Genomic DNA, 17,384 nt, shown 5'->3' on the forward strand with positions numbered 1-17,384 from the left:
AACATGGAAATATCTACACCACCATCTGTATAAACATGGAAATATCTCCAATGCTATCTCTATAAACATCGAGATATCTACACCGCCATCTGTATAAACATGGAAATACTTACAAAGTTATATGTATAAACATGGAAATATCTACACCTCCATCTGTATAAACATGGAAATATCTACACAACCATGTGTATATACATGGAAATATCTACAACGCTATCTATATAAACATGGAAATAACTACACCACTATCTTTATAAACATGGTAATATCTACACCACCATCTACATATCCATGGAAATATCTGTGCCGCCATCAGTATAAACATGGAAATATCGAAACGGTCATCTGTGTATAGATGGAAATATCAACACCACCATGTGTACAAACATGGAAATATCTGCACAGCTATCTGTATAAACATGGAAATATCTACAACGCTATCTCTATAAACATGGAAATATCTACACCACTATCTATATAAACATGGAAATATCTACACGGCTATGTGTATAACCATGGGAAAATCTACAACGCTATATGAATAAACAGGTAAGTGTCTACACCGCTATCTGTAAAAACATGGAAATATCTAAATCGCTACCTGTGTAAACATGGAAATCTCTACACCGCTAACCCTATAAACTTGGAAATACCTACACCGCAATCTATACAAACATGGAAATATCTACACAACTATCTGTATAAACAAGGAAGTATCTACACCGCTATCTCTATAAACATGGAAATATCTACAGCGCTATCTGTATAAACATGGAAATTTCTACACCGCTATCTGTATAAACGAGGAAATATCTACACCGCTATCTCTGTAAACATGGTAATATCTACAGCGCTATCTCTATATTCATGGAAATATCTACGCTGCTATCTCTATAAACATTGAAATATCTACACCCACATCTGTAGGAACATGAAAATATCTACACGGCTATCTCTATAAACATGGAAATATCTACACCGATATCCGTATAAACAGGGAAATATCTACACCTCTACGTGTATAAACATGGAAGTATCTACACTGCTATCTGTAAAACAGGGAAATATCTACACCGCTATGTGTATAAACAGGGAAATATCTACTATCCTATCTGTATAAACAAGGAAATATCTACAACGCTATCTCTATAAACATGGAAATATCTACACTGCTCTCTGTATAAACATGGAAATATCTACACCGCTATCTCTTCAAATATGGAAATATCTACACCGCTATCTGTATAAATATGGAAATATCTACACCGCTATCTGTATAAACTTGGAAAAGTCTACACAGCTATCTGTATAAACATGGAAATATCTACAAGCCTGTGTCTATAATCATGGAAATATCTACACCACATCTGTATAAACATGGAAATATCTACCCTTCCACATGTATATATTTGGAAATATCTACACAGCCATCTGTATAAACATGGAAATATCTACACCGCTATCTGTATAAACATGGAAATACCTACACCGCAATCTGTATAAACATGGAAATATCTACACCGCTATCTGTATAAACATGGAAATATCTACAGCGCTATCTTTATTAACTTGGAAATATCTGCACCGCCATCTGTATAAACATGGACATATCTCCACCGCTATCTGTATATACATAGAAATATCTCCACCGCTACCTGTATAAACATGGAAATATCTACACCTTTATCTGTATAAACATGGACATATCTACACCGCTATCTCTATAAACATGGAAATAACTACACCACAATCTGTATAAACACGGAAATATCTACATCGCTATCTGTATAAACTTGGAAATATCTACACCGCCATCTGTATAAAAATGGAAATATCTCCACCGTTATCTGTATAAACATGGATATATCTACCCCAATATCTGTATAAACATGGAAATATCTACACCGCTACCTGCATAAAAATGCTAGTACCTACACCGCTAACTGTATAAACACTGAAATATCTACACTGCTATCGGTATAAACATGGAAATATCTACATCGCTATATGTATAAACTTGGATATATCTCCACTGCTATCTCTATAAACATGGATATATCTACACCGCTATCTTTATAAACATGGAAATATCTAAACAGCTATCTGTATAAACATGGAAATATCTACAACGCTATCTGTGTAAACATGGCAATGTCTACACAGCTATCTGTGTAAACATGGAAAAATGTACACCACTATATGTGTAAATATGGAAATATCTACAACGTGATGTGTGCAAATATGGAAATGTCTTCAGTGCTATCTCTGTAAACATGGAAATATATACACCGCTATCTCTATAAACATGGAAATATCTACACCGCTATCTCTATAAACCTGGAAATATTTTCACCACGATCTGTATAAACATGGAAATATCTACACCGCTATCTGTATAAATATGGGAAAATCTACACCGCTATCAGTATAAACATGGAAATATCTACACCGCTATATGTATAAACATGGAAATATCTACATCACTATCTGTTGAAAACATGGAAATATCTTCACAGTCATCTATATAAACATGGAAATATCTACATCTCTATCTGTATAAACATGGAAATATCTTCACCACTATCTGTATAAACATGGGAATATCTACACTGCCGTCTGTATAAACATGGAATTAGCCACACCGCTATCTGTATAAACATGGAAATATCAACACCGCCATCTGAATAAACATGGAAATATCTACACCGCTATTTGTATAAATATGGAAATATCTACACCGCTATCTCTATAAACATGTAAGTATCTACACCGATATCTGTATATACATGTAAATATCTAGACCGCAATCTCTATAAACATGGAAATACCTACACCGCCATCTGTATAAACATTGAAATAGCTACACAGTCATCTCTATAAACATGGAAATATCTACACCACCATCTCTATAAATATGGAAATATCTACACTGCCATCTGTATAAACATGGAAATATCTACCCATCCATCTGTGTAAACATGGAAATATATACTGCGCTATCTCTGTACACATGGAAATACCTACACCGGCATCTCTATAAACATGAAAATGTCTACACCGCCATCTCAATAAACATGGAACTATCTACACCACCATCTGTGCAAAAATGGAAATATCTACACCGCTATCTGTATAAACATGGAAATGTCTACACCACTATCTGTATAAACATGGAAATGTCTACACCACTATCTGTATGAACATGGAAATATATACACCGCTATCTGTATAAACATGGTAATATCTACACCGCTATCTGTATAAACATGGAAATACCTACACCCCTATCTGTATAAACATGGAAATATGTACACCGCCATCTGTATAAACATGGAATTACCAAAAGCGTCATCTGTAGACACATGCAAATATCTACACCGCCATCTGTATAAACATGGAAATATCTACACCAACATCTGTAAAAACATGGAAATACCTACACAGCCATTTGTATAAACATGGAAATATCTACACTTCCGTTAGTATAAACATGAAAATATCTACACTGCCACCTGTACACACATGGAAATATCTACACCGCTGTCTGTATAAACATGGAAATATCTACACCGCTATCTGTATAAACATGGAAATATCTACACCCCTATCTGTAGAAAAATGCAAATATCTACACTGCCATCTGTATAAACATGGATATATCTACACCACTATCTCTATTAACATGGAAATAACTACACTGCCATCTCTATAAACATGGAAATATCTCCACCGCTATCTCTATAAACATAGAAATACTTACACCGCCATCTCTATACACATGGAAATATCTACACCGCCATCTGCATAAACATGGAAATATCTACACCGCAATCTCTATAGACATGGAAATATCTACACCGCCATCTGTATAAACATAGAAATATCTTCACTGCCATCTGTAGAAAGTTGGAAATGTCTACACCGTGATCTCTATAAACATGGGAATATCTACACCGCTACCTGTATAAACATGGAAATATCTCCACCGCTATCTGTATAAACATGGAAATATCTACAACACGATCTGTATAAACATGTAAATATCTACACCGATATCTGTATAAACATGGAAATATCAACACCACTATCTGTAAAAACATGGAAATAGCTACACCGCTATCTGTGTAAATATGGAAATATCTTCACCGTTATCTCTATAAGCATGGAAATATCTACACCGCTATCTGTATAAACATGGTAATATCTACACGGCTATCTCTATAAACATGGAAATATCTTCACCGCCATCTGCATGAACATGGAAATATCTACACCGCTATCTGTATAAACATGGAAATATCTACAGTGCCATCTGTATAAACATGGAAATATCTACACCGCTATCTGTATAAACATGGAGATGTCTACACCACGATCTGTATAAACATGGAAATATCTACACCGCTATCTGTATAAACATGGAAATAAATACACTGCTATCTGCATAAATATGGAAATACCTACACCGCAATCTCTAAAAACATGGAAATATCTACAGCGACATCTGAATAAACATGGATATAACTTCACAGCCATCTGTACAAACATGGAAATATCTACACCACTATCTGTATAAACATGGAAAAAGCTGCACCTCCATCTATATAAACATGGAAATAACTTAGCTACCATCTGTATAAACATGGAAATATCTACACTGCCATTTGTATAAACATGGAAATATCTACACAGCTATCTACATGAACTTGGAAATAACTACACCACAATCTGTATAAACATGGAAATAACTACAACGATATCTGTATAAACATGGAAATACTTAAACCGTTATCTGTATACTTCTGGAAATATCTACACCGCTGTCTCTATATACATGGAATTGTCTACACCGCCATCTGTATAAACATGGAAATGTCTACACCCCTATCTGTATAAACATGGAAATATCTATACCGCTATCTGTATAAACATGGAAATACCTACACCGCTATCTGTATAAATATGGAAATATCTACACCGCTATGTCTATAAACTTGGAAAAGTGTACACAGCTATCTATATAAACATGGAAATATCTACAAGGCTATGTCCATAATCATGGAAATATCTACACCGCTATCTGTATAAACATGGAAATACCTACACCGCTTTGTGTATAAATACGGAAATATCTACACCGCTATCTGTATAAACATGGACATGATTACACCGCTAGCTGTATAAACATGAAAATATCTACATGGCTATCTCTATAAACATGGAAATATCTACACCGCCATCTGAATAAACATGGAAATACCTACACAGTCATCTTCATAAACATGGAAATATCTTCACCATTATCTGTATAAACTTGTAAATATCTACACTGCCATCTGTATAAACGTGGAAATATCTACACAGCCATCTCTATAAACATGGAAATATCTACACCGTTATCTGTATAAACATGGAAATGTCTACACCGCTATCTGTAAAAACATGGAAATATCTACACGGACATCTGTATAAACATGGAAATATCTACACATCCATCTGTTTAAACATGGAAATAACTACACTGCCATCTGTATACCCCTGGAAATACCTACACAGCCATCTGTATAAACATGGAAATATCTACACGGCCATCTGTATACCCATGTATATATCTACACAGCCATCTCTATAAACATGGAAATATCTACCCTGCTATCTGTATAAACATGGAAATATCTACACGACTATCTCTACAAATATGGAAATGCCTACACCGCCATCTCTATAAACATGGAAATATCTACACTGCCATCTGTGGAAAGATGGAAATATCTACACCACGATCTGTATAAACATGGAAATATCTTCACTGCTATCAGTATAAACATGGAAATATCTACAACACTATCTGTGTAAATACGGAAATATCTACACAGCTATCTGTGTAAACGTGGAAATATGTACACCGCTATCTGTGTAAAGATGGAAATATCTACACCACAATTTGTGGAAATATGGAAATATCTACAACGCTATATCTCTAAACATGGAAATATCTACACCGCTATCTGTATAAACATGGAAATATCTACACCGCTATCTGTATAAACATGGAAATATCCACACCACGACTTGTATAAACATGGAAATGTCTACACCGCTATCTGTATAAACATGGAAATAACTACACCGCTATCTGTGTAAACATGGAAATATCAACACCGCTATCTCTATAAATATGGAAATATCTACACCGCTATCTCTATAATCATGGGAATGCCTACACCGCTATCTGTATAAACATGGAAATATCTACATGGCTATCTCTATAAACATGGAAATATCTACACCACCATCTACATAAACATTGAAATAACTACACAGTTATCTGTATAAACATGGAAATATCTACACTGCCATCTGTATAAACATGGAAATATCTACACCGCTATCTCTATAAACATGGAAATATCTACACAGCTAACTCTATAAACATGGAAATATATACACTGCCATGAGTATAAACATGGAAATACCTCCACCGCTATCTGTAAAAACATGGAAATATCTATACCACTATCTGTATAAACATGGAAATATCTCCACCGCCATATGTATAAACATGGAAATATCTACACCGCTATCTGTATAAACATGGAAATCTCTACATTGCTATCTGTATAAACATGGAAATATCTCCAGCGATATCTCTATAAACATGGAAATATCTACATCGCTATTTTTTTAAACATGGAAATATCAAAACCGCAACCTGTATAAATATATAAATTTCTACAACACTTTGTGTGTAAACATGGGAATAACTTCACAGCTATCTGTGTAAACATGGAAATATCTACACCGCTATCTGTGTAAACATGGAAATGTCTACACCGCTATCTGTATAAACATGGAAATATCTACATGGCTATCTCTATAAACATGGAAATATCTACACCACCATCTGTATAAACATGGAAATACCTTCAAAGTCATCTGCATATACTTGGAAATATCTAAACAACTATCTGTATAAACATGGAAATACCTACACTGCCATCTGTATAAACATGGAAATATCTACACAGCCATCTCTATAAACATGGAAATATCTACACATCCATCTGTATAAACATGGAAATACCTACACTGCGAACTGTACACACATGGAAATATCTACACAGCCATCTGTATAAACATGGAAATATCTGCACCGCTATCTCTATAAACATGGAAATATATACACCGAAATCTATATAAACATGGAAATATCTACATCGCTATCTGTATAAACTTGGAAATATCTACACTGCCATCTGTATAAATATTGAAATATCTCCACCGTTATCTGTATAAACTTGGAAATATCTACACCGCGATCTGTATAATCATGGAAATATCTACACCGCTATCTGTATAATCATGGAAATATCTACACCGCTATCTCTATAAACATGGAAATATCTACACCGCTATCTGTATAAACATGGAAATATCTACACCGCTATTTGTATAAACATGGAAATAGATACACTGCTATCTGCACAAATATGGAAATATCTACACCGCTGTCTCTGAAAACATGGAAATATCTACAGCGACATCTGAATAAACATGGATATACCTTCACAGCCATCTGTACAAACATGGAAATATCTACACCGCTATCTGTATAAACATGGAAATATCTACACCTCCATTTATATAAACATGGAAATAACTTCGCTACCATCTGTATAAACATGGAAATGTCTACACTGACATTTGTATAAACATGGAAATATGTACACAGCTATCTACAAAAACTTGGAAATAACTACACCGCAATCTGTATAAACATGCAAATGACTACAACGCTATCTGTGTAAACATGGAAATACCTAAACAGTTATCGGTATACATATGGAAATATCTACACCGCTATCTCTATATACATGGAATTGTCTACACCGCCGTCTGTATAAACATGGAAATATCTACACTGCTATCTGTATAAACATGGAAATATCTAAACCGCTCTCTGTATAAACATGGAAATACCTACACCGCTATCTGTATAAATATGGAAATATCTACACCACTATCTGTATAAACTTGGAAAAGTCTACACAGCTATCTGTATAAACATGGAAATATCTACAAGGCTATGTCTATAATCATGGAAATATCTACACCCCATCTGTATAAACATGGAAATATCTACCCTTCCACATGTATATATTTGGAAGTATCTACACAGCCATCTGTATAAACATGGTAATATCTACACGGCTATCTCTATAAACATGGAAATATCTAAACCGCCATCTGAATAAACATCGAAATAACTACACAGTCAACTGCATAAACATGGAAATATCTACACCACCATCTGTATAAACTTGGAAATATCTACACTGCCATCTGTATTTACATGGAAATAACTACAGAGTCATCTCCATAGACATGGAAATATCTACATGTCTATCTGTATAAACATGGAAAAACCCACACCGCTATCTCTATAAACTTGGAAATATCTACACCAACATCTGTAAAAACATGGAAATACCTACACAGCCATTTGTATAAACATGCAAATATCTACACCTCCCTCAGTATATACATGGAAATATCTACACTGCCACCTGTACACACATGGAAATATCTACACCGCTGTCTGTATAAACATGGAAATAGCTATATCGCTATCGTATAATCATGGAAAAATCTCCACCAGTATCTGTATAAACCTGGAAATATCTAGACCGTTATCTGTATAAACATGGAAATATCTACATCGCTATCTCTACAAACATGGAAATATCTCCACCGCTATCTCTATAAACATGGAAACATATACAACACTATCTGTGTAAACATCAAAATATCTACACAGATATCTGTGCAAACATGGAAATATGTACGCCACTTTCTGTGTGAAGATGGAAATATCTACACCTCAACCTGTGCAAATATGGAAATACCTACTCCGCTATCTCTGTAAACATGGAAATATCTACACCGCTATTTGTATAAACATGGAAATATATACACCGCCATCTCAATAAACATGGAAATATCTACAACACCATCTCTATAAACATGGAAATATCTACACCGTATCTGTATAAACATGGTAATAGCCACACCGCTATCACTATAGACATGGGAATATCTACACAACCATCTTCAAAAACATGGAAACATCTGCATATTCATCTGTAAAAACATGGAAATATCTTCACCTCCATCGGTGTAAAAATGGAAATATCTACACAGCCATCTGTATTCACATGGAAATACCTACACATCCATCAGTATAAACATGGAAATATCTACACCCCTATCTCTATAAACATGGAAATAGTTACACCGCCATCTCTATAAACATGGAAATATCTACACCGATATCTCTATAAACATGGAAATACCTACACCGCTATCTGTATAAACATGGAAATCTCTACACCGCTCTCTGTATAAACATGGAAATATCTACACCGCTATCTGTGTAAACATGGAAATATCAACACTGCTATCTGTATAAATATGCAAATATATACACAGCTATCTCTATAATCATGGGAATGCCTACACCGCTATCTGTATAAACATGGAAATATCTACATGGCTATCTCAATAATAATGGAAATATCTACACCACCATCTGCATAAACATTGAAATAGCTACACAGTTATCTTTATAAACATGGAAATATCTACACTGACATCTGGATAAACATGGAAATATCTACACCGCTATCTCTAAACATGGAAATATCTACACAGCTAACTCTATAAACATGGAAATATATACACTGCCATCTGTATAAACGTGGAAATATCTCCACCGCTCTCTGTATAAGCTTGGAAATATCTCCCCCGCTATTTGTATAAACATGGAAATATCTACACCGCTACCTGTATAAACATGGAAATATCTCCACCGCCAACTGTATAAACATGGAAATATCTACACCGCTATCTCTATAAACATGGAAAACTCTACATTGCTATCTGTATAAACATGGAAATATCTCCAGCGATATCTCTATAAACATGGAAATATCTACACCGCTATTTTTTTAAACTTGGAAATATCAACACCGCTACCTGTATAAACATGTAAATGTCTACAACACTTTCTGTGTAAACATTGGAATAACTTCACAGCTATCTGTGTAAACATGGAAATATGTACACCGCTATCTGTGTAAAGATGGAAATGTCTACACCACAATCTGTGCAAATATGGAGATATCTACACCGCAATCTCTGTAAACATGGAAATATCTCCACCGCTATCTGTATAAACATGGAAATATCTACACCGCTATCTGTATAAACATGGAAATGTCTACACAACGATCTGTATAAAGATGGAAATGTGTACACCACTGACTGTATAAACATGGAAATATCTACAACTCCGTCAGTATAAACATGGAAATATCTACATCACTATTGTATAAACATGGAAATATCTCCACCAGTATCTGTATAAACCTGGAGATATCTACACCGCTATCTGTATAAACATGGACATATCTACACCGATCTCTGTATAAACATGGAAATATCTACACCGCTCTCTGTATAAACATGGAAATATCTTCACCGCTATCTGTATAAACTTGGAAATATCTACACCGCTATCCGTATAAACATGGAAATATCTACATCGTTATCTGTACAAACATGGAAATATCTACACGGCCATCTCTATGAACATGGAAATATCTACACAGTCGTCTCTATGAACATGGAAATATCTACACCGCCATCTGTTTAAACATGGAAATATATACACCGCCATCTGAATAAACATGGAAATATCAACACCGTTCTCTGTGTAAACATGGAAGTATCAACATCGCCATCTGTATGAACATGGAAATATCTACACCGCCATCTGTATAAACATGGAAATATCTACACCGCTATCATTATAAACTCGGAAATATCTCCACCACGGTCTGTATAAACATGCAAAGATATACACCGCTATCTGTATAAACATGGAAATAGCTACACTGCTATCTGTATAAACATGGAAATATCTACACCGACAACTGTATAAATATGGAAATATCTACACCGCTATCTCTATAAAGATGGAAATATCTACGCTACTATTTACATAAACATGGAAATTTCTATACCACTATCAGTGTAAACATGGAAATATCTACACCACTATCCGAGTAAACATGGAAATATCTTCAGCCCTGTCTGTGGAATGATGGAAATATCTACACTGCTATCATTGTAAAGATGGAAATATCTACACCGTCATCTGTGTAAACATGGAAATATCTACTCTACTATCTATATAAACATGGAAGTGTCTACACCGCCATCTGTGTAAACATGGAAACATCCACACCGCTATCTGTGCAAACATGGAAATATCTACACCGCCATCTGTATAAACTTGGAAATATTCACACCGCCATCTGAATAAACATGGAAACATCTACACCACCATCTGTATAAACATAGAAATATCTACACAGCCATCTGTATAAACATGGAAATAACTACAACGCCTTCTGTATAAACATGGAAATAGCATCACCGTGATCTTTATAAAAATGGAAGTATCAATACTGCCATCTGTATAAACATGGAAATATCTACACCGCCATTTGCATAAACATGGCATTATCTACACCGCTATCCGTATAAACATGGAATTATCTACACCACGATCTGTATAAACATGGAAAGATCTCCATCAAGATCTTTATAAACAAGGAAAGATCTACATTGCTATCTGTATAAACATCTAAATGCCTACACTTCTATCTGTATAAACATGGAAATACCTACACCGTCATCTGTATAAATATGGAAATCTCTACACCGCAATCTCTATAAACATGGAAATATCTACTCCAACATTTGCAACAACATGGAAATAACTACACTGCAATCTGTGTAAACATAGAAATATCTACGCTATCCATGTAAACATGGAAATATCTACACCGCTATCTGTGGAAAGATGGAAATATCTACACCGCTAACATTGTAAAGATGGAAATATCTACACTGCTATCTGTGTAAACATGGAAATAACTACTCCGCTATCTATATAAACATGGAAATAACTACACCGCTGTCTGTGTAAATATGGAAATATCTACACCGCTGTCTGTGCAAACATGGAAATACCTACACCGCCATCTGTATTAACATGGAAATATCTACACCGCCATCTGTATAAACATGGAAACATCTACACCACCATCTGTATAAACATAAATATATCTACACTGCCATCTGTATAAACATGGAAATATCTACACCGCCATGTTTATAAACATGGCAATATCTACACCGCTATCTGTATAACCATGGAAATATCTACAACGCCATGTGTACAAACATGAAAATATCTACACCACAATCTGTATAAACATGGAAATATCTACACACCTATCTGTACAAACATGGAAATACCTACACAGCTATCAGAATAATCATGGAAATATCTACACCGCCATCAGCATAAATATGGAAGTATCTACACTGTTATCTCTATAAACATGGAAATATCTAAACCGCCATCTGCAGAAACATGGAAATATCTACACTGCTATCTCTATAATCATGGAAATATCTACACCACCATCTGCATAAACATGGAAATATCTACACCGCCGTCTGTAAAAACATGGAAATATCTACACAGTCATCTGTATAAATAGGGAAATATCTACACCACCATCTGTATAAACATGGAAATATCTACAATGCCATCGGTATACACATGGAAATTTCTACACCGCCATCTGCATAAACATGGAAATATCTACAACGCCATCTGCAAAAACATGGAAATATCTACACTGCCATTTGTAAAAACGTGGAAATATCAACACAGTCATCTGTATAGACATGGAAATATCTACACCACCATCTGTATAAACATGGAAATATCTACAATGCCATCGGTATAAACATGGAAATTTCTACACCGCCATCTGCATAAACATGGAAATATCTACAACGCCATCTGCAAAAACATGGAAATATCTACACTGCCATTTGCAAAAACGTGGAAATATCAACACAGTCATCTGTATAGACATGGAAATATCTACAGCACCATCTGTATAAACATGGAAATACCTACACCGCTATCTCTATAAACATGGAAATATCTACAACGCCATCTCTATGATCATGAAAATATCTACACTGCCATCTCCATAAACATGGAACTATCTACAACGCCATCTGTATAAACATAGAAATATCTATACCGTCATATGTATAAACCTGGAAATACCTACACCGCCATCTGTATAAAAATGGAAATATCTACATGGCGAGCTGTATAAACATGGAAATACCTACACCACCATCTGTATAAAAATGGAAATATCTACATGGCGAGCTGTATAAACATGGAAATATCTACACCGCTATCTGTATTAACATGGAAATACCAACACCGCTTTCTGTATAAACACGGAAATATCTACAACGCTATCTGAGTAAAAATGGAAATATCTACACTGTTATCTGTGTAAACATGGAAATATCTACACCGCTATCTGTGTAAAGATGGAAATATCTACACCGCAATCATTGTAAAGATGGAAACACCTACACCGCTATCTGTGTAAACATGGAAATATCTATACCACTATGTGTATAAATATGGAAATATCTCCACTGCTATCTGTATAAACATGGAAATATCTACATCGCTATCTATATAAACCTGGAAATACCTACAATGCAATCTGTATAAACATGGAAATATATACAACGCTGTCTCTGTAAACATTGAAATATCTACACCGCTATCAGCGTAAACAAGGAAATATCTACACCGCTATCTGTGTAAAGATGGAAATGTCTAAACCACTATCTCTATAAACATGGAAATATCCCCACCGCTATCTGTATAAACGTGGAAATATCTCAACCACTATCACTATAAACATGGAAATATCTGCAACGCCATCTGTATAAACATGGAAATATCTACATCGCCATCTGCATAAATATGGAAATATCTGCACTGCTATCTCTATAAACATGGAAATATCTAAATCACCATCTGCAGAAACATGGAAATATTTACACCGCTATCTCTATAAACATGGAAATATATACACCACCATCTGCATGAACATGGAAATATCTACACCGCCATGTGTAAAAACATGGAAATATCTACACAGTCATCTGTAAAAATATGGAAATATCTACACCGCCATCTGTATAAACATGGAAATATCTACAATGCCTTCTGTATACACATGGAAATATCTACACCGCCATCTGCATAAACATGGAAATATCTACAACGCCATCTGTAAAAACATGGAAATATCTACACTGCCATTTGCAAAAACGTGGAAATATCAACACAGTCATCTGCATAGACATGGAAATATCTTCACCACCATCTGTATAAACATGGAAATATCAACAATACCATATTTATACACATGGAAATATCTACACAGCCATCTGTATAAACATGGAAATACCTACAGCGCTATCTCTATAAACATGGAAATATCTACAACGCCATCTCTATGAACATGAAAATATCTACACTGCCATCTCCATAAACATGGAACTATCTACAACGCCATCTGTATAAACATGGAAATATCTACACCGTCATATGTATAAACATGGAAATACCTACACCGCCATCTGTATAAAAATGGAAATATCTGCACGGCGAGCTGTATAAAGATGGAAATATCTACACCGTTATCTGTATTAACATGGAAATACAAACACCGCTATCTGTATAAACACGGAAATATCTACAACGCTATCTGAGTAAACATGGAAATATCTACACCGTTATCTGTGTAAACATGGAAATATCTACACCGCTATGTGTGTAAAGATGGAAATATCTACACCGCTATCATTATAAAGATGGAAATACCTACACCGCTATCTGTGTAAACATGGAAATATCTACACCGCTATGTGTATAAATATGGAAATATCTCCACTGCTATCTGTATAAACATGGAAATATCTACACCACTATCTATATAAGCATGGAAATAACTACAGCGCAATGTGTATAAACATGGAAGTATCTACAACGCTGTCTCTGTAAACAAGGAAATATTTACAGCGCTATCTGTGTAAACACGGAAATATCTACTCCGCTATCTATATAAACGTGGAAATATCTACACCGTTATGTGTATAAATATGGAAATATCTCCACTGCTATCTGTATAAACATGGAAATATCTACACTGCTATCTATATAAACCTGGAAATACCTACAAGGCAATCTGGATAAACTTGGAAATATATACAGCGCTGTCTCTGTAAACATGGAAATATCTACACCGCTATCAGTGTAAAAAAGGAAATATCTACACCGCTATCTGTGTAAAGATGGAAATGTCTAAACCACTATCTCTATAAACATGGAAATATCTACAACATTATCTCTATAAACATGGAAATATCCCCACCGCTATCTGTATAAACGTGGAAATATCTCAACCACTATCTCTATAAACATGGAAATATCTGCACCGCCATCTGTATAAACATGGAAATATCTACATCGCCACCTGCATAAATATGGAAATATCTGCACTGCTATCTCTATAAACATGGAAATATCAAAAGCACCATCTGCAGAAACATGGAAATATCTACACCGCTATCTCTATAAACATGGAAATATCTACACCACCATCTGCATGAACATGGAAATATCTACAACGCCATGTGTAAAAACATGGAAATATCTACACAGTCATCTGTAAAAATATGGAAATATCTACACCACCATATGTATAAACATGGAAATATCTACAATGCTTTCTGTATACACATGGAAATATCAACACCGCCATCTGCATAAACATGGAAATATCTACAACGCCATCTGTAAAAACATGGAAATATCTACACTGCCATTTGCAAAAATGTGGAAATATCAACACAGTCATCTGCATAGACATGGAAATATCTACACCACCATCTGTATAAACATGGAAATATCAACAATACCATATGTATACACATGGAAATATCTACACAGCCATCTGTATAAACAAGGAAATATCTACACCGCTATCTCTATAAACATGGAAATATCTACAACGCCATCTCTATGAACACGAAAATATCTACACTGCCATCTCCATAAATATGGAACTATCTACAACGCCATCTGTATAAACATGGAAATATCTTCACCGTCATATGTATAAACCTGGAAATACCTACACCGCCATCTGAATAAAAATGGAAATATCTACATGGCGAGCTGTATAAACATGGAAATACCTACACCATCATCTGTATAAAAATGGAAATATCTACATGGCGAGCTGTATAAACATGGAAATATCTACACCGCTATCTGTATTAACATGGAAATACCAACACCATCATCTCTATACACATGGAAATATCTACACCGCAATCTCTGTGTACATGGAAATATCTTCAATGCCGTATACATAAAAATGAAAATATCTACACCGCCATCTCCATAAACATGGAAATATCTACATCGCCATCAGTATAAACATGGAAATATCTACTCCGCTACCTGAATAAACATGGAAATACCTACACCACCATCTGCATAAACATTGAAATACCTACAAAGTTATCTGCATAAACATGGAAATATCTACACAGCTATCTCTATAAACATGTAAATATACACACTGCCATCTGTAAACATGGAAATACCTACACCGCTATTTGTATAAATATGTTAATATCTACACCGCTATCTCTATGAACATGTAAATATCTACACCGCTATCTGTATATACATGGAAATATCTAGACCGCAATCTCTATAAACATGTAAATATACACACTGCCATCTGTAAACATGGAAATACCTATACCGCTATTTGTATAATAATGTTAATATCTACATCGCTATCTCTATAAACATGTAAATATCTACACCGCTATCTGTATATACATGGAAATATCTAGACCGCAATCTCTATAAACATGGAAATATCTACACCGCCATCTGTATAAACATGGAAATAACTACACAGTCATCTCTATAAACATGGAAATATCTAAACCACATTCTCTATAAATATGGAAATATCTACACTGCCGTCTGTACAAACATGGAAATATCTACACAGACATCTGTGTAAACATGGAAATATCTACTGCGCTCTCTCTATACACATGGAAATAGCTACACCGCCATCTCTATAAATATGAAAATGTCTACACCGCCATCTCAATAAACATGGAACTATCTATACCACCATCTGTGCAAAAATGGAAATATCTACACCGCTATCTGTATAAACATGGAAATATCTACACCGCTATCTGTATAAACATGGAAATATCTACACCGCTATCTGTATAAACATGGAAATATCTACACCGCTATCTGTATAAACATGGAGGTATCTACACCCCATCTGTATAAACATGGAAATATGTACTCCGCC

This window comes from Pan paniscus, chromosome 7, assembly GCF_029289425.2.
Source record: "Pan paniscus chromosome 7, NHGRI_mPanPan1-v2.0_pri, whole genome shotgun sequence".
Classification (NCBI taxonomy): domain Eukaryota; kingdom Metazoa; phylum Chordata; class Mammalia; order Primates; family Hominidae; genus Pan; species Pan paniscus.